Consider the following 25,830-nt stretch of genomic DNA (forward strand, 5'->3'; position numbering starts at 1 on the left):
CCGGTCTTTAAAAGAGAAAAGAAAAAAGTAAAAATAAATAAATAAAAACCATTAAATGGCACTTTCTGGAGAGTTTTATGCAAAGAAATATAGAAAAAAATTAGGTCTAGCAAGTCTTTATATTTCTGTAATTCACACAGATCAAAACACAAATATGCTGACTGAATAGATTGCTAGTTGAGAAACACTGATTTTAAATAATGTTTTTATGATGACTTTGTGAAAAAGGTTAACTAAACAGCATGAGCCGTCTTCCAGCTGGCCAGTAAGTTATTTGGCAAATTTCATTCATACAGATCTGTATTATGCTATAGGCGGATCTTTTGTGACGTCAATGTTTATGTTTGTCGCGTTGCATCATGGGAATCGTGTGGCAAGAAACACCGCTAGATACCTGTAATTTGATTGTTTTGCACGTTTGGAGGAGGATTTAGAGAAGAGGATGCTTCACTCTTGCTGTGTGGTCGATTTTACGGCTCGTTGGGGGGCTGATAAAAAGTTTTTCATTTCATTTTCAATAAATAAAATTAAAAAGAGCACTGATCAATGATGACTTACCCGGCTTTGCAGTCGCAGTGAGCAACGATTTTTTCGCCGTGCCTCTGCTTGGCCAGGTCTAACCTCTGCTTTTACAGACTGATCTCATGAAATGGCATATGTATAACACGGCAATTCGTATTTCCATTTTTGGCGTGCTATCAACACGCATAATCGCTTTTCAGCGTGTTTATGAACGGCGTTGACTTAACGTTACATTACTGTATATATAAATATATGACATACCCCAACCCCGTCCCTAAACCTACCCGTCACTGGGGTTAATACCATTTATGAGTCTTCCCCTACCATCCTAGGAAAAAAATATCCCTCCCCAGATGTAGATGTTACATTTTGCTTCGTTTCGCTCGGACATTTAACGCCGTGTAACGTTACATACACGCGGAATCACTCGGACATTTAACGGCGTAGACATACGCGGATAGCTCAAAATGCATATAGATAACACACCACTTGATTCGAAAGTGGCATGTATGTTTAGGCAAAAGTCATGATGTCATGTTGCTTTTAGCACTATCACTGCTTTCTTTTTGGCAGAAAAGATCGGCCCAACTTTTCGAGAAACAAAATAATCATAGGCCTCCAGACTTTTGAAAGCCTTTAATCTTTTATGAGTGAAGGGTCCAGGGGTTTCTAAATAAGAATAAATGTCTCCCCAGCAGATTGGTGGCCAAGACATGGGCGAGTCGGAGCAACGTTTTTTGACATCCCAAATCACATATGGCCTTTGAACAACTTCGATTTTGTCACCAATACAAATTTTTAGCTTCTCTCCAAACCTCCTCCGGTCTTCAGATGTTAAAGTGCTTATATATTGTGGATTTTACCTGCTAACTCTCTTAAAAGTGCTTGTCGCGTCATTACAGCCGGCCATTCTGTTTGTATTGTTGCCACACAACCACTCGCGCATGCGTACAAAGATGTCAACAAAGATCCTCCTATTGTTTTTGATAGTGTTATACATTTCTTACAGACAATCACGATGATCATTGCGTTTGTCTTACCGAATGTGGTAGCTTTATGCAATTACAGTTTGTCCATAAGCATTTTTTTTATTAATGCCGACAGTAAAATGTTGCCAGATATTGCTACGAAAAACAAAACAAATTAATAATAATAATCCGAAATAAGTTCAAAGCTTGTGTTTCGGAAATAATATTAATATATCACTAACCCTAACATGCAACTTTCAACTTTATAACTTCCTAAAGTGTCACTTTAAATCAGAAAAACAGGTCCAGGAGACTACTGCACCTTTCCATTAGGTGGATCTGGCAACAGGGAGGCTGCACCCGCGCCCTCACTCACAACGCGCTCTCCAGCCCCGTCCACTGCGCTAGCTTCTCGCAGCAACATGAACTGCAAACGCTCATATGAGGTGGTTTAAACGGCTGATTAATCATTCAGAGAGCTTGACATTTTATTTTTGAATGTAAAAAAATGACGGATGTTCGGACTTCGGTGACTTCATAGCTCTGGCTACGGCCATGGGGGATGGGGGGGGGGGGGGGGCATAATGTTGAACATAATGTTGCTCTCCTTTATATACAGACCCTTTCCAAAAATTTGAATATCATGGAAAAGTTCAATTATTTTAGGAATTCATCTTAAAATGTGAAACTAATTTTATACAAAAGGCTCATTGCTTGCAAAGTGAGATATTTTAAGCCTTGATTTGTTATCATTTTGATGATTATGGCTTACATAATGGCTTACAGCTTATGGAATCCACAAAATCAATTTTTGACAATTAAAATATTACATGAAATCGCACTGTAGTAGTTACACAGTAATCCCATGGTCATTGAACCAGGTTTTGGTTATTTTGGCAGTGTGGGCAGGTGAAAATCCGGCTGAAAATCATCTTCATCTTCATAAAGCTTTTCTGCTGAAGGAAGCATGAATTGCTCTAAATGTCCTGATAGACGGCTGCATTGACTCTGGACTTCCAGGACATTAGAGCACTTCATGCTTCCTTCAGCAGAAAAGCTTTATGACATTTAGATTTTGTGGGTAAGCTGTAAGCCATAATCATCAAAATTATAATAAATAAAGGCTTGAAATGTCTCACTTTGCAAGCAATGAGCCTATATAATATATTACATAAATATATAATATATAAAACAGGGCATTGCTAACATCACAGGGCTGCCAACTCTCACGCATTGAGCGTGAGACTCACGCAATTGACCCAAATCTCACGCTCTCACGCCACACCCCCGATTTCTCACGCTGAAGTATCAACCCGGTCGGTCAAATGCCTGAAAGATGAGTTTATCTATAGATCTACCTGTTGAGCCACCCGTGCTCGACTACGTTTACCTCAAATTAGTTAAAATATCCTGTAATCCAGAGCGAGCGTGCATGCGAGACAGATGTAGAGCTCCTAACCGCGCATGCGCACGACTGCTGAGAGGCAAACGAGCGAGAGACCTTGCGTGACAGGTGACGAGAACCAATCAGATTGGATAAAATAACATGTATCCAATTATGATTGGCCAGGGACGCAACGACTTGCGCCCCGAGGAGGATCTTTAAGAAACCAATCAGAGACCAGCTTCAGGTCACATGCTACCCGAGAATTTGTGTATTCACATAGACACCCATGTGTTCGGCGTCCCTCGCCCATGAAACGTATTGAAAAACATAGTAAATAGTTAATCAATTAAAGACAGTTTTTATTAAATTCTGAGGCTCTTACTACCAGCCGGCACATGAGTAAACTATTTTTTAATTTGATTATTATTTCATTTTAATATAATGTTTTTACACATGTTAATTTCTGAAATGTTGATGGGGGCGGCGCCCCAGCGCCCCCTATGGACAAGCCGCCACTGGTAGCTTCGCTTCATTTTTACTGTCTACTACTCTGTACACTCTGTCTGTCACTCTGTACACCATCTGTCAATCACTTCTTTTTCTCCGTCAGTTTTTTTGGCGCATTACAGCTTTGTCACTTTCGCGCAGAAAGTGAGATAATGGAATAGTCCAATGTAGTGAGGTGGGGGGCCCGTTCTGTCTGCTAAACTAATGATTTGATGCCTTTTTTCACAAATGTTTTTTAGAAATATATAATTTGCGAAAAGTAAAAAAAAAAAAAAAAACTTAAGCATCATTTAATGGGGCATTTTGGGGGCCCCTAGGTAGCTCGGGGCCCAAGGCAATTGCCGACCTTTGCCTAATGGTTAAGTCCGCCCCTGCTTATATGAATGAGCCGCAGGCCTCGTGCCATACTGAAGGCACTCGTTACTAAAGATTTTAAGAACTCTATACGCACAACCGGCGCTGCGTCATAGAATGCCTCTGAACAGATTCACGCCCACTTTTGGGGGAAAATAAACTAGACTTCCCATAGACTTCAATACAAAATAGCCTCACAAAACAACGTCCGTACACAGCCGACAGGCGTGAATAACTTAAGAAATCACTAAGATTAAACATTTAAAGTAATTATATGTCCACCCTGCCTGTCATTGAGCGTGAAAAATACATACACAAACTTAATTTGGTCAATTTAAAAACATGTCCCTTCATTCTCCCAGCATCAAATTGGTGTAACAACCCCACCCAGTGGCCAGAGGTGTCTTTCTTTTACTGTCTATGGTCTTACCCGGACATTTACTCGTAGTCGTACCTCATCGAGTCACCATGGTAAGCCAGTGAATGATTTTACTTCGTTTTTGAAAGGAAACATCTTTAAATGCATATATTTTGTCTTATAATATATAGGGCTGCAACTAACGATTATTTTGATAATCGATTAATCGGACGATTATTTTTTCGATTAATCGATTAATCGGATAAAAATTTCAATTAGATTTTTTGTTTATTATGACTAAATAAAACCCGGTTACACTTTATTTTAAGGTGTCCTTGTTAAAGTGTAATTATATATTTAAGTACAGAGTAATATTAAGTAACTACATGTACTTACTATAGGAATAGGGTAGGATTAGGTTGAGGGTTAGTTGCATGTAATTATGCATAATTTACTGTTATTACTACAGTAAGTACATGTAACATATGTAACAAGGACACCGTAATATAAAGTGTTACCTAAAACCCTAAATTAGGATATTTATGTGTAAAAGTGTACTTTAAAAAGTGCAAAAGCCACACATTGAGTTTTACAAATATCAATATTTGCATTGTTTTTAATGATAATTGCTGATGGCAAGTTGACAACCATGATTAATGTAAAAAAAAAAAAACATTTATATCCAACATATTGTTTTAACACAATTTTTGTTAAAACAAATTTACAGACATGTTGTTCAGATGTGAAGATATAAACTAAAAACATCTCAAATATATAATTCATTTAATTTTATTTAAAATTAATTGAATTAAGGATAATTTGTAAAAATAAATATAGAAAGAGTGAAAACAAGCGTGTGAACATAGAGCCGCAGTAGATCGCGTTTGAAAAACAATTAAAACTTAATAGTAGGCTAGACAAATGCTATATAAAGAGAACGTAATGGAGGTACGCAGCAAGCTAACAGGCTTGATTAAAAAGACAGAAAAAATGACGCATTAGTGCACAAACATTCGCTGAAAACCACTGAGTACAGTGACTAAAAAACAATAGGCTAATTTACTGCTGCTGTTATTAACTGCCTTTATATTTAGTGCTTCGCTTTGTAAAGACCGTTTTAATTTAATATTTCTGCGGTAGCACTATTTTAATCCATCACTTATGTTGCGAGCAAACTGATTGCGCAACCTGATGCTCGAGACGCAAAATACAGACATCCCAAGTCTCCCGGAAGTTCTGGGAGTCACCCGCATATTGATAGCGGCTCCCTGATGCTCGCAAATTAGTTCAAACTCCCGGGATTTGAGCGCGCAAGCAAGAGCGCGCATGCGAGACAGAAGAGACTGTGCTCCAAACTAGGGGTGGAACGGTACACAGAAGTCACGGTTCGGTTCATAGCTCGGTTCAGACGTCACGGTTCGGTACGATTTCGGTACAATGGAGTGAATAGCAAAACAAAAATGAGAGAGAGAGAGAGATGCGCGGGCGCGAATCGCGCGATCGAACAGAGTGTGTTTGTGTGTGTGTGTGTGTGAAGGCTTTTTTATAAATGTCTTAAGCCTTGTATTTTTTATATACGTTTTATTAATAAAGGCATAGAACAAGTTTATTTGTAGTGCACTGACAGTAGTTTTATATAATTAGTTTATTAATTAAATTATTAAAAAGACGAAAAGACCATGAGATATGTTTGGTAATTGTACCTGAATGAATTTAAAATTAATTTGCTATTTCAGATCAATATATTTGTTTTCCTTCATTTTAATTAACCCTAACTTTATTCTCATCTGAATGATAAATAATTGATTTCCGTATAAAATAATACTACCATTAAAAACTTTTGTTAACAGTTGTAGGTTACAGTTTGACATGAGTTTAGAGTGTGACAAAAGCACAATGTTGTGTTTTATTGCGAGTGTACACAAATATAAGTAAACAATTTGCCGTTTTAATGATGTCCTGTATGAAAAAAATGACGGAGTATGTTTTTATGTTTCCACTGTTCGATCGCCCGTGCCTCTCTCACACACACACACACACACACACACACACACACACACACACACACACACACACTGTTCGATCGCGCGATTCGCGCCCGCGCCTCTCTCTCTCTCTCTCGCACGCACACGCACACACACACAAACACACTCTGTTCGATCGCGCGATTCGCGCCCGCGCCTCTCTCTCTCTCTCTCTCTCTCTCTCTCTCTCGCACACACACACACATACTGTTCGATCGCGCGTTTCTCGATCGCGCGATTCGCACCCGCGCCTCTCTCTGTCTCTCTCTCTCGCACGCACACACACACACACACACACACACACACTCCAGCATTGCAATCTTGATCGCAGCCATTGCTGCGTTCACAGTCACACCAAAAGCGAATAGAGCGAAATGTATCGCTATTTAAGAGGTTTTTTTTATTTGTACCGTGTATTCTCCGTGCAAATTCGTGCACCGAACCGTGACGCCCGTACCGTTTCGGTTCAATACGAATACATGTACCATTCCACACCTACTCCAAACCGTGTAGCGCGAGCGCGCGGCAGAGCAACGGAGGGAGAGAGACCTTGCGTGTGTGCCTCTTGAAGCGCGTGTAAGACAGAGAGCATCCTGATTGGCCCGTTTCAACCAATCACCAGTAAGCGCTCCCTGTGACGTAAGCAGACCAACTAATCGATAATGACATTCGTTGACAACGATTTTCATAACCGATTATTATCTTTTTTTTCGATTAGTTGTTGCAGCCCTAATAATATACATTATAATATATTTTATAATGTGTATAACCCAACCCCAGGTTACGCCTGTCGGCTGTGTACGGACGTTGGTTTTTGGCATTATTTTGTATTGAAGTCTATGGGAGTCTAGTTTGTTTTCCCCCAAAAAGGGGCGGGGACGAAACTGAAAGTTAAGTTCCCGGATGTGGCGGTTGTGCGTATATTAACTCTATAGTGACTATCTGTTACTATGTTATAATAAATACATACTGACATCACAGCCCCCTGAGTGAGGCGTCAAATCGTGTGGCCTATTTAGGAGAGGTGTGCTATATTTTTTCGAAAGAGATCGGGGGTACGATTTTTAACTCAGGGGCAAAAAATTGGGTAAAAAAATTACATAGACTTAAAGGAACACTTCACCCATTTGCATTAAGCTTTGTATCTTTAGAAACCCAGTCATATTTTTGAATGGTCATGGTTTGTTCCCTTATTTTCCCCTGAGATGGGAGAAATAAGGATTTAAGTGTTCCACTTCCTGCTTTTTGTGACGTAAAAATCGTCATTTTGCGTCATAAAAAGCAGGAAGTCACATTTCATTGAAAAGTGTAGAGACTACAAACACAAGCTCATCATTTATTCAGGGTGTGGAACCCACTCACGCTACAGACCTATTACAGATCAGTGGGTGGGACTTCACCTGCAGATACAGACAGCAATATCAGCCATCTTGTTTGGAAGCTAAGCTAACAAGCGCTGTGGAGATAGGAAGTTACGACCATGACGGAAGAAACTAAACATGGAAGAAGAGGATTTTGAAATTCTGCTGCTCGAATCCGATGTTCGTGGCTATCTTTACGAGCCGCAATATAGTGAAGAGCAGCTGAGGCTGCTGGAGGATGTGATGTTGTGATGTGAACCATCCTAGTGTCGCACCGCACATGTTCTGACTGAACATCCAGGTATCATGCAATAATTCACCATATAGAAAGATATACAAGCGAGGAGTAATTCACTAATGAGTTTGCCAATGTAACGGGGTTCGTTGTTGTGGGAAGAAGGAGGCGGGAACCGGCGAACATTTAAACATTTTAATAGTAAAATAAACAAATACAAAAGTATAAGCCAGCAGCCACACACAACAGAAACACAACACAACATAAAATCATCAGGCCTGTTCCTCTCTCGATCTGCCCTGTCGTCGCTCCTCGTTTTATGCGTCCGCTCCTCCGTGAGAGATGCGAGAGAGACCGGTGCGTCTCACAGGTGTCGTTCATTATCACTCACGCCACCGGCCTCGCGCCGTCCTCTCACGTCACTCGCCCTCGTCCTGCTCGCCACAGCCAACTAAATATAAATTTTGTGTGAAATGAATTTCTAACTCTGGTGGCAGCTAACGTTAGCCTTGTAGACGAAAGAGTGATTTCTCTGATGTTTGCGCTGTTCTGGATTAGTGGGAAGTGGCTTGCGGAGCTGTGCAATGTGGTGCATTGTGGGAGTTGTTGTCTTACATACAAATGCGCCCTAAAGTTATTTTCTGTCTTTTCTCGGTCAAGAGGGCACCAAATTCAAAAATTCTTTTACATTTCGACTACATATATGACCCACTTTCAATAAAGATTAATGTTGAAATGGGTGAAGTGTTCCTTTAACATTGCGATGAAATTTGAAGACTCGTAGCACTGAGCGAGGATTTCGCAGGAACGTGTAATTTACCACATTTAAAGAGATTTGCAGGCTCTGTAAGAACATACCTCACAATGGGGTAAAAGTTGCACTCTTGGGGGGCAGGAGCTGCTCAAAGTTGCCCCATTGACTTACTATGGTGACTTACTATTACTATTACATTGCATTGGGATTTTGTATTAAACATAGCTCTGGATCACAGTGTCATAGAGACAAGGGGGCAGGCTCATTTTACTCAGACGACCAATCAGTCTCTCAGGATCATTGTGAAGCTATCAAGCCACGCCCTAGCAACCATTTAGAGCACCTCAGCAACACGTTCCATCCACTTCCATTGAAAGAGATCAAAGGGATATCACCAGACTGAATTGTCATTGAAACAAGAGGGTGGTCTTGTTTGACTCGGGGCAGCAAACAGCCAATCATGAATCACCTCAACTCTTCCTAGCCCCTCCCTAGCAACCATTGTCGAGCACCTCAGCAACCAAAATCCAGGGTTGGATATCTTCCATTCTGAATGTCACAGAGGCATGGGAGTTGGTTTATATCATTCATACTGACAAGCAGCCTTTGGAGCTTCATGATTGGCAGCTGCCAAGCCACTCCCTAGCAACAAAATAGAGTACCCTAGCAATCATTTTGCAAGACCTATATCTCTGCATCAGAACATCGTACAGAGATGGAGGTTGGCCCTTTTGACTGATGCTATCAAACAGGACTTCCAACATGCTACACATGCTAGCTGTGAATAGCTACATGCTAATAGTGATTAGGTAAGTGCTAAATCATGCCAAGAAAATGTTAAGAACTCCAATAGTAACCATCTGTGACAACTACCAACCACCTAGTAACACCATAGCAACCACCCAGAATGCCATAGCAACCGCCCAGAACACCCTAGCAACCACCCAAAATACCCTGGCAACTGCCTAGCAACATCATAGCAACCAACCAGAACACCCTAGCAACCACCTAGCAACCACCTAGCAACCATCCAAAATACCCTAGCAACCGCCTTGCAACACCATAGCAACCACACAGAACACCCTAGCAACTGCCTAGCAACCACCCAGAATACCCTAGCAACACCATAGCAACCACCCAGAACACCCTAGCAACTGCCTAGCAACCACCCAGAATACCCTAGCAACACCGTAGCAACCACCCAGAACACCCTAGCAACCACCTATCAACACGCTAGCAACCATCCAGAATACTCTAGCAACCGCCTAGCAACCACCCAGAACAACCTGGCAACCACCCAGAACACCCTAGCAACCACCCAAAACACCCTAGCAACCACCTAGCAACCACTCAGAACACCCTAGCAACCCACCTGAACAACATAAATAAGCCACATCTCAGCACCAGAACATCGTACAGACATGTTTGTTGGCTCGTATGCAATCATGTACCACACCCTAGCAACCGAGCGGCGAGTTTTGCCACTGCAAGCACCACTTCACATTTTCTTCTGGAAATGTACATTATAGTTGTATATTATTATTTTACAAATGCTTATAGATCTTTAATATCATTAAACAATTTTTTATAGATCATTAAAAATATATATATAAATATATGTCTCTATTTCACACTCGTGCTATTCTAGAGTAACCCTTTAATTGCTGTAACTGAAAAACAAGACTACCAAAGGGTTAATTGCATGTTCCTGCTGTGCACTGTTTTTCTGAAGAGAAAAGTTAATATTTTAAAAGTTACATAATTTATGTAGTGCTCCACCCAATAAAAATTGGCATAGTTGTGTTCACTTCTCTGCTGAAGATTAAGAAGCCTTTATGAAACAAATAATTAAAGCATTTACAAGAAGAAAATTTGAGAAAGCCTATCTATATCAATGCAATTGAATCAACTGGGTTTATTTAGCTAATAAAATATATAGATTCACAAAGAGCTTAAAAGAAAACATGGAAAAGTCAAGGATGTGTATAAACTCTTAGTTTATAGAACTAATCCTAACCCAATTGTTGTAACCCACTGCTTACATTGCAGTAAGCAATTTTTATTTTAGTCCATTTAGGGTTAATATTTTGCAGTGAATTAAAAATGCACCGCCCCTTCTTTCTCAGATTATGCTGTCATGATGTGAAGGACACAAAGTGGTGTAAGAAAAAAATGATGTGGATGTCGAAGATCTCAAAAATGAAGTTTATTACAGCATAGCAGTGGCAAGGGACACAAAGCACCTTGGGTTTACTGGCGTCAGAATGAACCCCGAAATAATCTCAGCTCAAACATTTTATACTGTATCCCATTCGTCTTCCCCCTCCGCATGTAACTGAAGTACAGGAGTTAGCCCATTTCCCCAGTCCTGATCTCATCAGCATAACAGTCTCATTCACATCTTGATGATAATCCAATCAACCCAACTGATTCATTTAACTTACAATAGAGAGAACAGGACTGGCAGAACTCTCATGCTTAACAGGTGACATCATCATCATCATCACAACTCCAAAGTGCAAAACACAATGTACATCACTTCAATGTAGAACGGTCAAATGTTAAGGTGATAACATTTATTTGAAGTCCCTGTAATCAAGATGGTTCTTGAATACCCGCTGTCATTCCCAAGCTATAGGTAATAAACGTGACTCTATGATACTTTTAAGATTGTAAGGAATTGATTCTATGATAAATAAGCTCTTTTAAGTGAAGGAACATTTCAATATATCTATATTGGAGTGGAAGTTGGATCGGAGCAGACTATAATTTCTTACAGACCCCCCTTTGATAGCCTGGCTAACGCCAGACCCAATTCTCGCATGAATTCTCGTTGAGACTTGGGTCTGGGAACCACATGTACATTTTCTCGTATTTGAGGTGTGGTTTACGAATGCCCGGCGCCGTTTATTGGGTGCTAAGAATGGCTATCAAATGTGCCTGTACGTAGCTCATAGCCAATCGTTTCAGTTATACCAGATGACGTATGCAGAGCGACAGAAATTAGACGAGGAAGAAGACGATGGCCGATGGGTCAGAGATTTATGTGTACACGATGGTATCTAACGGCCTTTTCACACCGCATCCGTGAGCGGCGCGTATGTTAATCAATGAGTGCATTCACACCGGGAGCAGGAGGAGCACGTGAGCAGCAGTGAAGCGGGGGTTTCGGCGTCGAATCTGTTTTTGCTGCACTTCTCCACGCTCAATTAAAGTGAAAGCACACTTTTGATGGGCAAAAATAAATATGATTTAACACAAAAAGTGGCCAAAATGCACAGAGTAAGCATGTCTAGTGAGTTTTAACAAAAACTTGAGTAGGCAAATAAAATAAAACAAAGACTAAAATATTTATAGAAGATTTAGGCTACCCGGTAAAAACTTGTTTTTAATTATTCAGTTTGGGTGAAGGTTGTGTAGGCCTATATATAGCCCTATAAAATTTTTTAAAAAATAAAGTAAACTAGGCAGAAAATATTATATATAAGCGTTCTTTTAGTTTATGTAACACACAGACAGCTACAGGCTAGCACAACCCAAATCAAACCCGAGTGTGTGGTTTATTTGTGTGTTTTGTTTTTTATCCGCGGAGTTTCTAAAAACAAACGTCTTTAGCCGCATTTCCACCGCAGGAACTTTCCCCAGGAACTAGGAACATTGGGGTGGTACTCGGTGTGTTTATACCGCAGGAACCAGGGTCTAAATGAAGTTCCGGGTAAAGATTTCCCCCCCAGAAAGTCCCTGCTGGCGAGGTGGTACTTTTTCAGAGTTCAGGAACTTTCGGGGTGGGACTTGTGCGCTGAACATGCTGATTGGTTGAGCTCACGTCACATTTGACATTAATCGATAATAACATTATTCACAACTCATGTTAATTTTGGTGGATTCATTTCTTACCAATCTTGTTCTTTCTGCCCGATGGCACGCGTTCGTCCCATCCATCTCACGGTCCACTATAGCGGATAACAAACGTTGTCTACTTTTAAATCTAGCATTACGAGCTTTCTGAATGCGCTTTAGTATTAGTGCTCGTCCCTTTTCTGCCTATTGTTAATTACCTCGTTGGTAAACCAATAGATCGCACACAAAAGCAGCACAGCTTGCTTCTCCTCCATACTTAAAACTCAAAACAAACGCGCAGACTGGGAGGATCAGTCGCACGCAGTTCAACGTCACCAGGCTAATTTACATAATCTTCCCAGTACTTTAGACCGCGGTGTAAACGCAGTAAGCAACTGGTCTGGGGAAAAAAAAGTTCCTATGAAAAAAGTTCCTGGGACAAATAGTTCCTGGTAATTGCGGTGGAAACGTGGCTATTGTAAAGAATTGCTCGCTTATATTATGTAGCTTTGGAGCCGCTGCTGTGACACTGTACAAACGCTTCCAGTGTGAATACTCTCGCGCAGCTGCAGTGACGATGTAGTTACGCTGACGCGCTGCTCAAGTGCCGCTCACGCTTGCGGTGTGAAACGACCAGGCTGCATCGAAAGGTAACTTTGCGTCTGCTGCCATGTTGGATCCATAAGTATAAACAAACTGCTTCGGTGTGTCGCATAGAGGTCGTCATCGTCTTGCTGCTCCCTCCCCGTTCTGTGATTGGTTCCCTAAATGAGGCGAAAATCTGGACCATGGTATCCATACTGCCTTTCAGCGTGAATAAAATCGCGCTGCGGGAAGGCAGCATGGGGAAACCCAGACTACCCCTTTGATGCTCTTGGCCCAAAAGTAGCATCACATCCACTCCCTTTTCCTAAATAACACCTCCCTTCCCTAAGACCTGGCTTAGGTTGTCCCCCTATGGCCATCGGAGAATCTTACCCGTCATAGGAATGACACCTCCTGCACACTGGTTACAGCTCTACTTCACTTGAGCAGAATTATCATAGTTGGTGTTACATAACACAAGAACCATCACATCCAACGGGAATGTCCAATATTGATCATAGAATTATCTTCAATCAAACGTTTCAACATGGAAGACATACAGCATAACATAATGCACTGACCGATAATAAGAATGCAAACATACACATACAGCTGTTTTAAAGGTTACATTCCAAATTAAACCAGCAAAGGCAATATCTAAGTCTGCATCATGCATTTGTTTTGCCAAAATCTTTGTCTTTTCCTTCAAGGCCTTGTTGGGCTCACAATGTGTATCAGTGATGTTAGCATATTGTTTTAGTTTTGATCAATTCAAACAATCAATAGACAATATAATGTGTTTGTGTGTGTGTGTGTGTGTGTGTGTGTGTGTGTGTGTGTGTGTGTGTGTGTGTGTGTGTGTGTGTGTGTGTGTGTGTGTGTGTGTGTGTGTGTGTTTTCATTTTGTTATGTGTTTTGTGTCCATTTTCTCAGTGTGGACATCCTTTATCCACATGTGTGCATCCAATAGACAATAATATATCTAATGCGAATGAGTATGTATATATTTGTCTCTTCATGTGCAGTAAGTCTGTGTCTTTGTGCATTTCTTAGAGTGGGTATGTCTTCTGCCCACTTGTTTTCCATCTATGTGCAAAGACTGCTGTCCGTAGTCTCTGAAATGGTTTGATCTCTTCTTGTTTCTTTTCTCATTGTCCATTCTTTTTCACATGGACCATACTGTAAGTCCTTCTAGAAGAAGCAGTCACTGGTGTTGTTCGAGTCTGTGTCTCTTCATCAGTTCCATCCATCTCATGGTGGGTCTCAGGATTTCTAAGTCTTTTATCCCTGGAGTTCTGGATCCTGCAGGTCTGAAAATCTCTGTACTCTGTTCTTTTCTTGAGAGAATCCCCTGGCTCCACTGGTTCTACTTCCTTCTCGTCCTTCAAACGACCATGTCATCTTTCTCCAGGAGGTTACATGTTTCAGACAAACATCTCCATGCTTATCTGAAACAATTATCAAAAGAAGAGGTTGCCCCCCCTTTCCCCCACAATCATCTTTTCACATTCAAACATCAAAGTTACAGAAGTTTAATCTCAAAACATCAAACATCGGTAATGTTTTTAAAAATTATTTCTAAACATAATGCCATCAAAACATTTATTATAAATTACAACTACATAGAAATGCTAATAAAACATGTTCCATAAATCATAAAGAATCACCCCCCCCCCACCCCCCCCCTTTTTTGATAGTAAACCCTTTTCTAAAATGTGTTACTATCATAAACTAATTCTAATTTGAATCAGCATCTGCTTGTGACTGAGCTACAGTCATGTTGCTCATGCGGTGATATGTTGGACAAGGTGTGAATTGCTTCTTTATTTCCTTTCAACAGTTCCAACTGGGTTTCTAAATTGCCTATTATCTTAAGCAAACCATGATACCCCATCTTTCTTTTGTGTGAAAAGTGACAATGTCTTGCCTTGTGCCCCATCAGTCCACAAGCAAAACAAACAACTTCCTGATCTTCCTTTCTTTTCTCCAAACAGTGCCTTGCAATGTGACCATCCTTTTCACATGCATGACAGACAAAGCTTTGAAGAGGTCTCTCATTGTCTTGGCAATGTCTAGCAATGTGACCAGCTTTTCCACAGGCATAGCAAATAATAACACCTTCTGAATTTATTCTTGCAAATCTCCTTGGTCTATGATGGAAACCATTAGACCATGTAGTAGAACATTCTCTCCCGCCAACGGCAGCAACTGGATGTCTAGATTTGACAGTTTTCATTTGACTATTTGCATTAGCATTATTGTTGTAAAACTGTCATTTTACCAATAATGTCATTGTATTCAGAGAGTGGTGTCACAAGCATTGTCACAGCAGACCGGGTGAGTGGGTCACATTTGTTAATCAAGGCAGACTTGAAACTGACATCATTCTTAGTAATATCAGGATTGCCACTGAAAGTTTTAAACATCTCCAATAATCGTTCTGAAAATGCTGCTGGATGCTCCCCTTTCCTCATGTGCATCTCAGATATTCTATCCCAATTAACTGACATCACACCTAAGACTTCAAACAGTGCCTTTTTCCTCTCTGACTTATTAGCCTTTCAGTCCTTTACTTTCTGAGTTAAGGCTCCAGACAAAGTGTCAGGCAAGCACATTCTTAACACAACGCACACATCACCATCTGTTAAATTGTACACTTCAGCATATTCCTCCAAGTTTTTCAGAAAATCTAGTGGATCTTGTTTGGCAGGATCAAATCTACCAATATTCTTGATCACAGTTTCTAGTTCAGTTGGATTAAATCCTCGGACTATGGTAGAGGTTATTGGTTCTTCTCTTCCTTCACTAGCACGTATACTCTACAGTCTGAGTTTTGGCTACTAAATGACTGAGAATCTTTTTCCCAACCCTCAGCTCTGTCTTCCTGCAAATCTGGCATTTCTGGAACTGGGTTACACAATGTGACACCTAATAATGTCTTACTACAGTTTTTCTCAGTTGTGCCACTCTTTATCATAAACTGACAAGCCGCCTTCGCTTCCTCCAAATTGTTGGACAATGTTTCCACAGATGATTTAAGCATACTATTGTTAGTTCTCAGAAGTGCGATCTCATTCTGCATCTTGACCTTTGCTTCTTTCCATATCGTTTCACTAGCCAGGTCATTTTTTTTAGAAATTACCCCAACACTGAGTCGCTCATTTTCAGCCTCTAACTCATCTACTCTCCTCCTAGTTACTTTGTATGAAACAAAAAGTGCTTGAAGCACATTAGCAATTTTCCCATTTTTTGTTCTTAGGCATTTTGGGATCATTTTCAAACTTAGAGATAGCCCACTTGTACGGTTTATCAACAATATTCTCTATTCCATCAAACATTCCCTGAGAACCGTGTTTAGCGATGTATTTAACAATAATTTCTTCCATTTTCAAAAGTCTTATCGGGCTTTAGAGTATCTCGTGATCTAATTGTTATTCACAAAGTCTGATTTTAAATAACTACACTTATCTAGTTCCTTTAAGGTATCCGTTAGTCTAATTATTCACAGCTCCAGTACTTCAGGCGCAAATGAATAAATTAGCCACACTACCTGAGGCTTAACTTAACCATGGCCACAGTCCTTTGGACCTTAAATTTCACTACACAAACCAGTAAAAAAAAATAATAACATGGTCACATTACGTCGGACAAAACCACACTACATCGGGTTTTATGTTATTTTCTTAAAGGGTACCTATTATGGCATTTAAAATGTTCCTAATATTGTTCTGGGAGTCCCCAACAACAGTTTTACATGCATACAATGACAAAAAACACTTTTGTTGTCTTATAATATGCATTTATTTTTACCTGATTTGCTCACCGACTCCCTAATGATTCGTTTTTCAACTCATTTTTCAAACCCCTCCTTTGCGTGACGCTAATCTGCGGTGATTGGTCAGATCATATGATATGACCCAGTCAGTTATTGTTTGTGTTAGCCCAACGCATAAACATATTGATAAAGCAATGCAGTACTGCAAGGTATTGCTCTATTCTTTATGATAACTCCAATAACAGCGACAAACATTTCACATATTTAAAAAAAATTGACATTGGAGACCTACAAGCTGTGCTGAGCGTAACTTACACACACACACACACACACACACACACACACACACACACACACACACACACACACACACACACACACACACACACACACACACACTCACTCACTCACTCACTCACACATACACACACACACTTACTGCGCCTTCCCTCATCGCGCCCCCGACTCTACAAAACCCATAAAAGCAACAATTAATATTAACAATACTTACAGGTTGTGATTCGGAGAAGGAAGCTGATCCAAATAAACTCGGTACTGAACCTTCATTCAGTATCAGCCAGCTCGCAAATCCATACTTTATAGCATTTAGGTTTGTGAAGCAATCATCTTCAAAATGATGTGGACACAGAACAAGGTCAAAGTCCTTCTGTGGTATATGAACTGTAGCCACTTAGTCTTCACTCCTCACTGGGCAGATGAAAAAAGTTTGCTTTTGCGTCGCACTTTAAAACACAGCGTCTCGTCGACATGATGTTAGTTTTCCCTGGCGTCTCTGAACGCAATAAGTGGGCGTATCTTATTCAAATAACTTGTACAACTGACGTCACAAAGTTAGAGAAAAAGCATCGTTTGTCGAACGATTCATATAAGCGACTCAGAGTCGACTCTTACTTTTGAGAGACAATAACTTTGTATACGGTGAACTTTCATGTTTAAAACTTTGCAGGATGTTTTTGTTCACTTAGATCTATGTTACACACTACATGAAGGGCAATTTTCAAAAATCCATAATAGGTACCCTTTAAAACAGTTTACTTATCCACAGTACTTCGGGCTTAACAATATTTATTCAATTCAAAACACTGCCACAGTACGTCGGCCAAAACCACACTGCTTCAGGTTCTTGTTTTAAATTTCACAGAGCTACAGTGTTAGATTTACTAATCTACTACACTATAAAACACAATCGTTGTGAAATAATTCTGTGACCACACTGCGTCGGATCTATTCAATTACTTTAGAATTACCTCAGAATTATAACAACTTCACCAGCAGTTTCAAATACGTTAGAAACATACACATTTGTTTCAGTTACTTTAGAAACAACTGATCCAATATAATTCTGCCACCACACTACTTCGGGTTGATTCACTCACTTTAGAATTTCAACAGAATTATAAGAGACTGACACCAAGTTTCAGTTACTTTAGAAACTTTACACTTAAGCACTTTGTTTCACTTACTTTAGAAACAACAATTCCAATAAAACTCTGTCACCACACTACTTCGGGCTGATTCAATTCCGTTATAATCTTAAACAAAATCGTACAGAATAGGCTTAACAACTCCTCCTGCTAAGACTAAATAAACACAATTCTCTTCTGTTCTTAAATTTTAAAGGTGTTTCCTGACAAAAAACAGCAACAGAAAACAGCTTTTTCTTAACTTTCCCCACTTTTTGTTGGAAACTCCTGGAAGGGTGGCTCGCCAATGTTAGAAAAAATGATGTGGATGTCGAAGATTTCAAAAATGAAGTTTATTACAGCATAGCAGTGGCAAGGGACACGAAGCACCATGGGCGTAGTTTTGGTCTCAGCTTTGGTGGGGACATCCCATCTGACCTCCCCCCCCCCCCCCCCCCCCCCCTCTCAAAAAATAAAAACCTGAGACTGTAATGCTGAACAACCAAACATTTTATTTAACATAAATTATTATGTATCTATCTTCTATTCTATATCAAATTCTATTGATATATTATATCCTTAAAAAAAAGCAAGTTTAACCCTCCTACCAGATATTGTTATTTGGATATTATCAAACAAATAATGATTCATTATATTTGAATAACCAACAGTGTTTACTTTTGCCTTTTTAACATTGCCAATATGTTTTTCCAGACATGTGTCTAGCAAGTAGGCTACACTCACAAATACAATACATAAACAGAATGTAGAAACGAAAAATATCTCAGATGATCCACTGTTTATGACTGCAAGATTCTAAGTTAAGGTAGGCTAATTAACATTCAGTGACTTGCTAACGTCTATCATGATAGCGCGACTTCTATGAGTCTATCCGTGCTGCACACCCCTAATTAATGCTCCTAACCTTGAAAGATTGCAGAAGCTAGGTTTAACTGTAACAATATCCTGGGTAACCAGGATCACCAGTTAATACTATTTTCACAGTAGAATATTCATTTGAAAGCATGGTCAGTCACTACTACTGCTAGTTATTTGTGTGGCTAGTTATTTTTGCCTACTTACACTCTGCTTTATGAAAAAGCTTCGTATGTCCCCTTTCTTCTTCTTGGGTGACATATATAGCTGATCTACTACAAAGTACAAAAAGGGGCAAAAAACGGAATATTAAAATGTTTTACCCTGGCCTTTGTATATGCATGGATATGTGCATGCAGAGAGACAGCCCTGGGAACTTACCGTCGCGCGCACACACACACACGCACACCACCCGCTCGCTGCCAGTGAGTGCAAGCACAAAAAGTAGTCCCGGCCCGCGCGTGTAGCCTGTCAGATACCCCGCCGCCAATCAAATTACGGCGTATCTTGTACTGTCGTCGTCCTGGCCGTTGGAATCGATCCAAATAGCAGCGCAAATATCAAAATAGCAGTTCAAAGGAGCTTGCTAAATATTGGTGGGGACAAATTTGTCATCTCAAAATATTGATTGGGACTAGTACCTAGCGTCCCCCCCTAAACCTACGCCCTTGCGAAGCACCTTGGGTTCACCGGCGTCAGAATGAACCCCGAAATAATCTCAGCTCAAACATTCTATACCGATTAAGTCCCTGTAATCAAGATGGTTCTTGAATACCCGCTGTCATTCCCACGCTATAGGTAATAAACGTGACTCTATGATACTTTTAAGGTTGTAAGGAATTAATTCTATGATAAATAAGCTCTTTTAAGTGAAGGAACATTTCAATATATCTATATTGGAGTGGAAGTTGGATCGGAGCAGACTATAATTTCTTACAGTGGTTTTGAATTTGTCCCTCACCTTTATTAAACATACCATCAGACTTTACTATTCAAAATCATCTCATTGCTCAGTCATAGTTAATTTAATCAAGCATTTCTTGGTAAACTTTTCTACTGTATTTTTTTAGGAAGATGCCCCTGATGGAGATCAGATGGCCCAACCACTAGCTCCCGGGGCAAAAGAAAAAAACGTAAGGTTGTCACTGAAACTTCGCCTTGCCGAGCGACCAAGGAAGCCACCAAATAAGTTTATAGATTTTGTTTAATTGTTGTTGTTTTGATTTATTTTTGTGATTTCTATTCAATTATATTCTAATAAACTATTTGTTAAATGATTTGGGTTTTTTTATGTCCAATTGTATTTTGATAAATGTTTTTGATGTATTTATTAATGTATTTATGTAACGTGCGGACAGAGGTGGTCGGATCCATGTGCAGCACTTTATTTCAACTTAAACACAAGCAGACATAAACCCAGGCATACAGTTAAACAAGGGGCAATCCAGTAACTCCTGGTGATAACAGGCTTAGGTCGAGGCAGGCAGCACAGGTTCATAAACAGTCCACAAGACAGGCAAGGGTCAAGAGTCCAGGGAAACACGGTATAACAAAACAGGGAATAATGCTCCGAGATGTACGCTTACAATGTAACAAGACTTCGCACCAGACACAGGGATCACTCAGGCTTAAATAAGGAACTCAATAACCGGTAATCAAACACAACTGAAACATAATTAAACATAATGAGTCCATTGTGAAAACATAACACAAGGAGAGAGTGCCCTCCAGTGGCTCACATGGGCACTCCAGCTGGCATACATGACATAGCCCCTCCTCAAAGGAGCGGCTTCCAGACGCTCTTAAGAATTCCGGGGGGAGGTCAACGGGGGCTGGGATGGAGGGCTAGGCCCATGGAGAGGCAGGAGGCCAGGCCCATGGAGAGACCTGGGGCCTGGAGACTAGAGCAGGGCAAGAGACCATGGGGAAGCACGCGTCGTAGGCAACCAGGGTGGAACACACTTGACAGGAGACCAGGGTGGAACACACTTGAAATGATACCAGGGTTGAACACACTTGGAAGGGTACCAGGACAGAGCACACTTAGACGGAGACAAGGGCGGAGCAGACTCAGGACTGGACGTGACCAGTGGCATGAAAAGCATAAGACCAGACGGGACTAGAGGCATGGGAGGCTCTAGAGGAGATAGCACAGACAAGGTCAGCGCCACCTCCATGGCCCTCTCAGGGTACCTACTACCTACCGGAGCTTGAAGGGCGCAGGCGAGGTGCAGAGGCGGGGCTGGCAGAGCGAGGTGCAGAGGCGGGGCCGGCAGGGCGAGGAATCTGGGTACGCTCACCAGAGCCTGGCGAGCCGAGCGAGTCCTCCTCCTGCGACGGCGTGCTGTTGGAACTGGTAACTCTGGATCCAGGGGAACAGACTTGTTTCGCTTAACTGGACCTGACTCCATAGATTCAGCCGAACTTGACTCACTTTCCTCACTGGATTCACTTGATTCGGGACTTGATCTACTTGACTCAGGGCTAGATTCACTTGACTCAGGACCTGACTCGGGATTCGGCTCACTTGACTCGCTTAACCCACTTGATGCACTCGACTCAGTACTTGATTATTTCGAGTCGGCTGGCATGCGCTCAAACTCCAGTTCGGCCGGCGAAACCTCCGCTGTCTCTGGATTAGCATGTTCAACAGGACCAGCGCGGAATACGGGCTCGAGGGGTCCGACACGATGAGTGGGTTTGGCAGAAACGGTATACTTGAAAGCTCCTCTGACGGTCATCAAGGGAGGATCGAACAGTTTGGCGAGATGAGGCTTTAGCGGCATGTGGAATGAGTGAGAGAAATCCGCTGCATATGAACCTCCCTGACGCAGGGACAAGAGCAGTTCCTCAGGATCCTCTTCTCCTGCGGGGAGTTCAAAAGCCTCTCTGAATAGGGCAATAAACACCTCATAAGATAACGACATCCGACCTTGTTCCCAGAACACACTTGCCCACTCTAGAGCCTTTACAGTGAGCAGATAAAGGAAACGCGGTCGTCATCCGAGGTGTAAAACTTGGGCTGATGATTCATATACAAGCTGCACTGCTGAAGAAATCCTTCACACGCCACAGGTGAGCCATTAAACTTTTCAGGAAGTGACAGACTGGGATAGCTAGGTGCAGTACTCACACTGGGTTGGGGTGGAACAGGTGCAGCGGGAGCTCGGGTTTGATTAGCGGCTGTGCTTGAGCTTTGCGAAGAAAACGATTGCATAGAGCTTGCTAGTTCCTCAACATGACATCATGACTTTGCGTAAACATACACGCCACTTTCAATTCAAGTGGCGTGTTATCTATACGCATTTTGAAATATCCGCGTGTATGTCCACGCCGAAATCTTTTGCGTGTATGTCTACGCCATTAAATGTCCGAGTGATTCCGCGTGTATGTCTACGCCGTTAAATGTCCGAGCGAAACGAAGCAAAATCTATATCTACATCTGTGGAGCGATATTTCTTTTCCTAGGATGGTAGGAGAAGACTCATAAATGATATTAACCCCAGTGACGGGTAGGTTTAGGGACGGGGTTGGGGTAGGTCATATATTTATATATGCATAATACAGTAATATAACGTTAAGTCAAAGGCGTTGATAAACACGCTGAAAAGCGATTATGCGTGTTGATAGCACGCCAAAAATGGAAATACGAATTGGCGTGTCATACATACGCCATTTCATGAGATCAGTCTGAGTTCCTCGAGGAGAGATGTAAATCTCATCAGCTGTAAATGATGAGAGGCTAGCATGAAAGCTTGGGTCTTGACCACGGTGGATAAAGGCTGAAAGTTTGCTGGATCCTCTGGAGGCGAAGTCTTCTGTAACGCACGGACAGAGGCGGTCGGATCCATGTGCAGCACTTTATTTCAACTTAAACACAAGCAGACATAAACCCAGGCATACAGTTAAACAAGGGGCAATCCAGTAACTCCTGGTGATAACAGGCTTAGGTCGAGGCAGGCAGCACAGGTTCATAAACAGTCCACAAGACAGGCAAGGGTCAAGAGTCCAGGGAAACACGGTATAACAAAACAGGGAATAATGCTCCGAGATGTACGCTTACAATGTAACAAGACTTCGCACCAGACACAGGGATCACTCAGGCTTAAATAAGGAACTCAATAACCGGTATTCAAACACAACTGAAAAATAATTCAACATAATGAGTCCATGGTGAAAACATAACACAAGGAGAGAGTGCCCTTCAGTGGCTCACGCGGACACTCCAGCTGGCATACATGACAATTTATTTATATTAAGTTGTTTATTCATACAAATAGTAATGAAGAACCAAGAAACACATAATTAGCAATTAACAAAGAATGTGTTAAGTATATAAAATTTCCAAAGAACTACAAAATTTGAACGCTTTATGGCATACGTCACTTCCCCCACAACCCCCAACTTCCTCAGATTCTGATGTGAGTGCTCAACTCGCGTTTGATTCCCGTCTGTATTTTTTCATCATGGCCGAACCAACAGCTACTACAAGGAAGGCAAAGGTTTTGTCAGAGGACACTAAAAAAAGAAAAAGGGTGAGCGATAAATTAAAAGCCAGGACAAGGATCAACATTGGTCCAGCTTTCGCTCGCTGGCGTGAGCTAAACGAGGAGGAGGGGTGCCCGACCGATGCTGATGCTTGCCTGGACACAAATGCCGTTTCCACGGTGACCCAGATAAATCATGTAAGCAGTGTAGTATTTTCTGGTATTCCGGTCACAGCCGATGGTGTTATGGGTGTAATATAATGCCCACAGCCCAGTGTTCATTTCTACACACAAACACAGCCCGCCTCAGTGCAGGGCTCGCACAAATAAAATCGACTTGTGTCAAATGTACATTAAATGTAGTGAACGTGCCCACGACTCAGTAGTACCCACAAACACTAACGTTACACACCACATGTGGGTTCATAAACGGCCACGGTTTCTGTAAAACGAAACCAACACACATCCAGTTAGCTCAGGCCGACGGTGTTTTCAGTGCAGTAAATGTGCCCGCTGTCCCGCGCCCACATTCACTCACAGACATGATAAGCCCCACTCGCTCTCTTTCTCAGTAGACTGCTATGTGGCAATCGAGCGCGGCAAGGCTGCCCGGCTCAAGCACTGCAAGCACGCACAATCTAAAGACACGGGAGGCTGACCGGTTGACTGTTTGTTGACTTTAATTTACGACAGTGCTGCGGAACTTGTGGCCTCTAGGGACGCTAGACGTGAAAGTTACAGGTCGAGCGCCACTAGTGGCCAAAAGTTCCACAGTGTGGCTTTAAAGGAATTCCCTAATATGTGAAAGAAAAATAAGATGTCGGAAAATCCTTTAGACTTATCTTTAAATATGTTTGAGTTGAGAAGAGATATCATTAGTACTAGACAGACTACTCTGGGGAAAGATGGAGTGTGTTATAAAATGTTAGCACAAATGACATAGAAAACACTGGAAATGGTATTAAAACTGTTTAACCAAATTTGGGATACTGGACAACTCCCTTTGGTATGGAAAGAAGCAATAATAGTACCAGTTCTTAAACCAGGGAAAGACCCATCAGATCCTTGTAATTATAGATTCTTTCTTTTTCTTAACTTTTTCCAACTCTCACGTAATTTACTGGTGGCCTGGGTTACCCGGGTTACAACTGTATTTCTAAAACAATGGTTCTAGATTCGATTATTGCCCAGTGGTTTGGTCGAGTGCATAAAGACAAAAAAAAAAAGTAAGAATAAAAATGTACTGGTGGAAGGTTGTCTCTGCTTTGTTTTATAAGAAATATTCCTGTTAGAATTCCTAATTTCCTGTACTCTCAATTTTTGTATATTAGTGCTAGTCAGGATTTTAAAGGTGCCCTATAATGATTTGAAATAATATTTTAATTTGGTCTTTGATATCTACATAGAGGGTATTTCATATTTTAGGTCATTTAAAATGTCCAGAAATGGTTTTACAGGTCCATGTTCAACTCTAGAAATTGCCCCTAGAATGAAATGGTCTGTTTTTACCTTATTTTGGAAGGGTCATGAGAGCTCTGCACTGATTGGCTGTTTCACTGCGGGCTCATTACAGTAGCTCAGAGCGTCAGCAAATAGGTTCCTGATGTCCAGCGCATGCAAAATAATTCAACGTCAGTTCACACAAATGTAAAAGATTAACAAATGGACTAATGTTAAATGCCTTGTCAAATTAATCTAGCTTCAGTTTATGGTGGTGGAGATTGTGACGTTAGCTAGAAGGATCCAGTGAGCTAACATTATCCATGAGCAAATAAAGTAACGTAGTTAGCCCCTGACGTGCTGTTGATGAAACCGAAGTTAAATTATTTCACAAAAGGGAATTTGCATCTGTTTCTACTGTATTATTTTTTAGAATTATATAACAACACAGGCAATAAATATTAATCCTCAGCATAAACACTTTGTCACACTAGTTATATGTTGACTCGTTACTTGGAGTATTATGTTACTGTACTATGGTGTTGCGCTGGATCTAGATAACAGTGTAAATCATCGTTAATAAGATCACTACTTACCGCTTGCGTGATTAGAGTTGGCCCTTCTTCAGTAAAAGACGCTTAGAGAAGCCTGCTTGAAATTGTCCCAGATTTGTAAATGAGTCCGAGGTGAAATGCGCGGAGCAAACTAACAGTTTATAATTAAAGTGTTGCGGTATTCGATTGTAAATAAACATCAAACACGCCTGTTGACATGTCTTTTCTGAAGGAAGGGTATAAAAAGTAGACACATTCCCTGCACAGCCTGGGACATAACATTTATTGCCATGGTCTGCCATTTTCCCTATGAGTCTCGATTGTATCTTCCCCTGCAAAACTTCCTAATATGCTTCGACTGCGCAGTTCCGCTTGTCAT

At 41.1% G+C, this 25,830-nt stretch overlaps 1 long non-coding RNA gene across 1 annotated transcript in view; it reads left to right on the forward strand.

Annotated features, from left to right (window-relative positions):
• The window catches only part of LOC143726096 (uncharacterized), a 42,291-nt gene extending 22,044 nt beyond the window's left edge, over window positions 1–20,247 (forward strand). Inside the window, exon 2 of the long non-coding RNA XR_013198381.1 lies at window positions 20,041–20,247. This is a non-coding gene — a long non-coding RNA (uncharacterized LOC143726096). The remainder of the gene's footprint in view (window positions 1–20,040) is intronic.
• The last annotated feature ends 5,583 nt before the right edge of the window (window positions 20,248–25,830 follow it).

The sequence above is a fragment of the Siphateles boraxobius genome, unplaced genomic scaffold, assembly GCF_051911475.1.
Source record: "Siphateles boraxobius isolate OS27281-9 unplaced genomic scaffold, OSU_SipBor_1 77, whole genome shotgun sequence".
NCBI classification, from domain to species: Eukaryota; Metazoa; Chordata; class Actinopteri; order Cypriniformes; family Leuciscidae; genus Siphateles; species Siphateles boraxobius.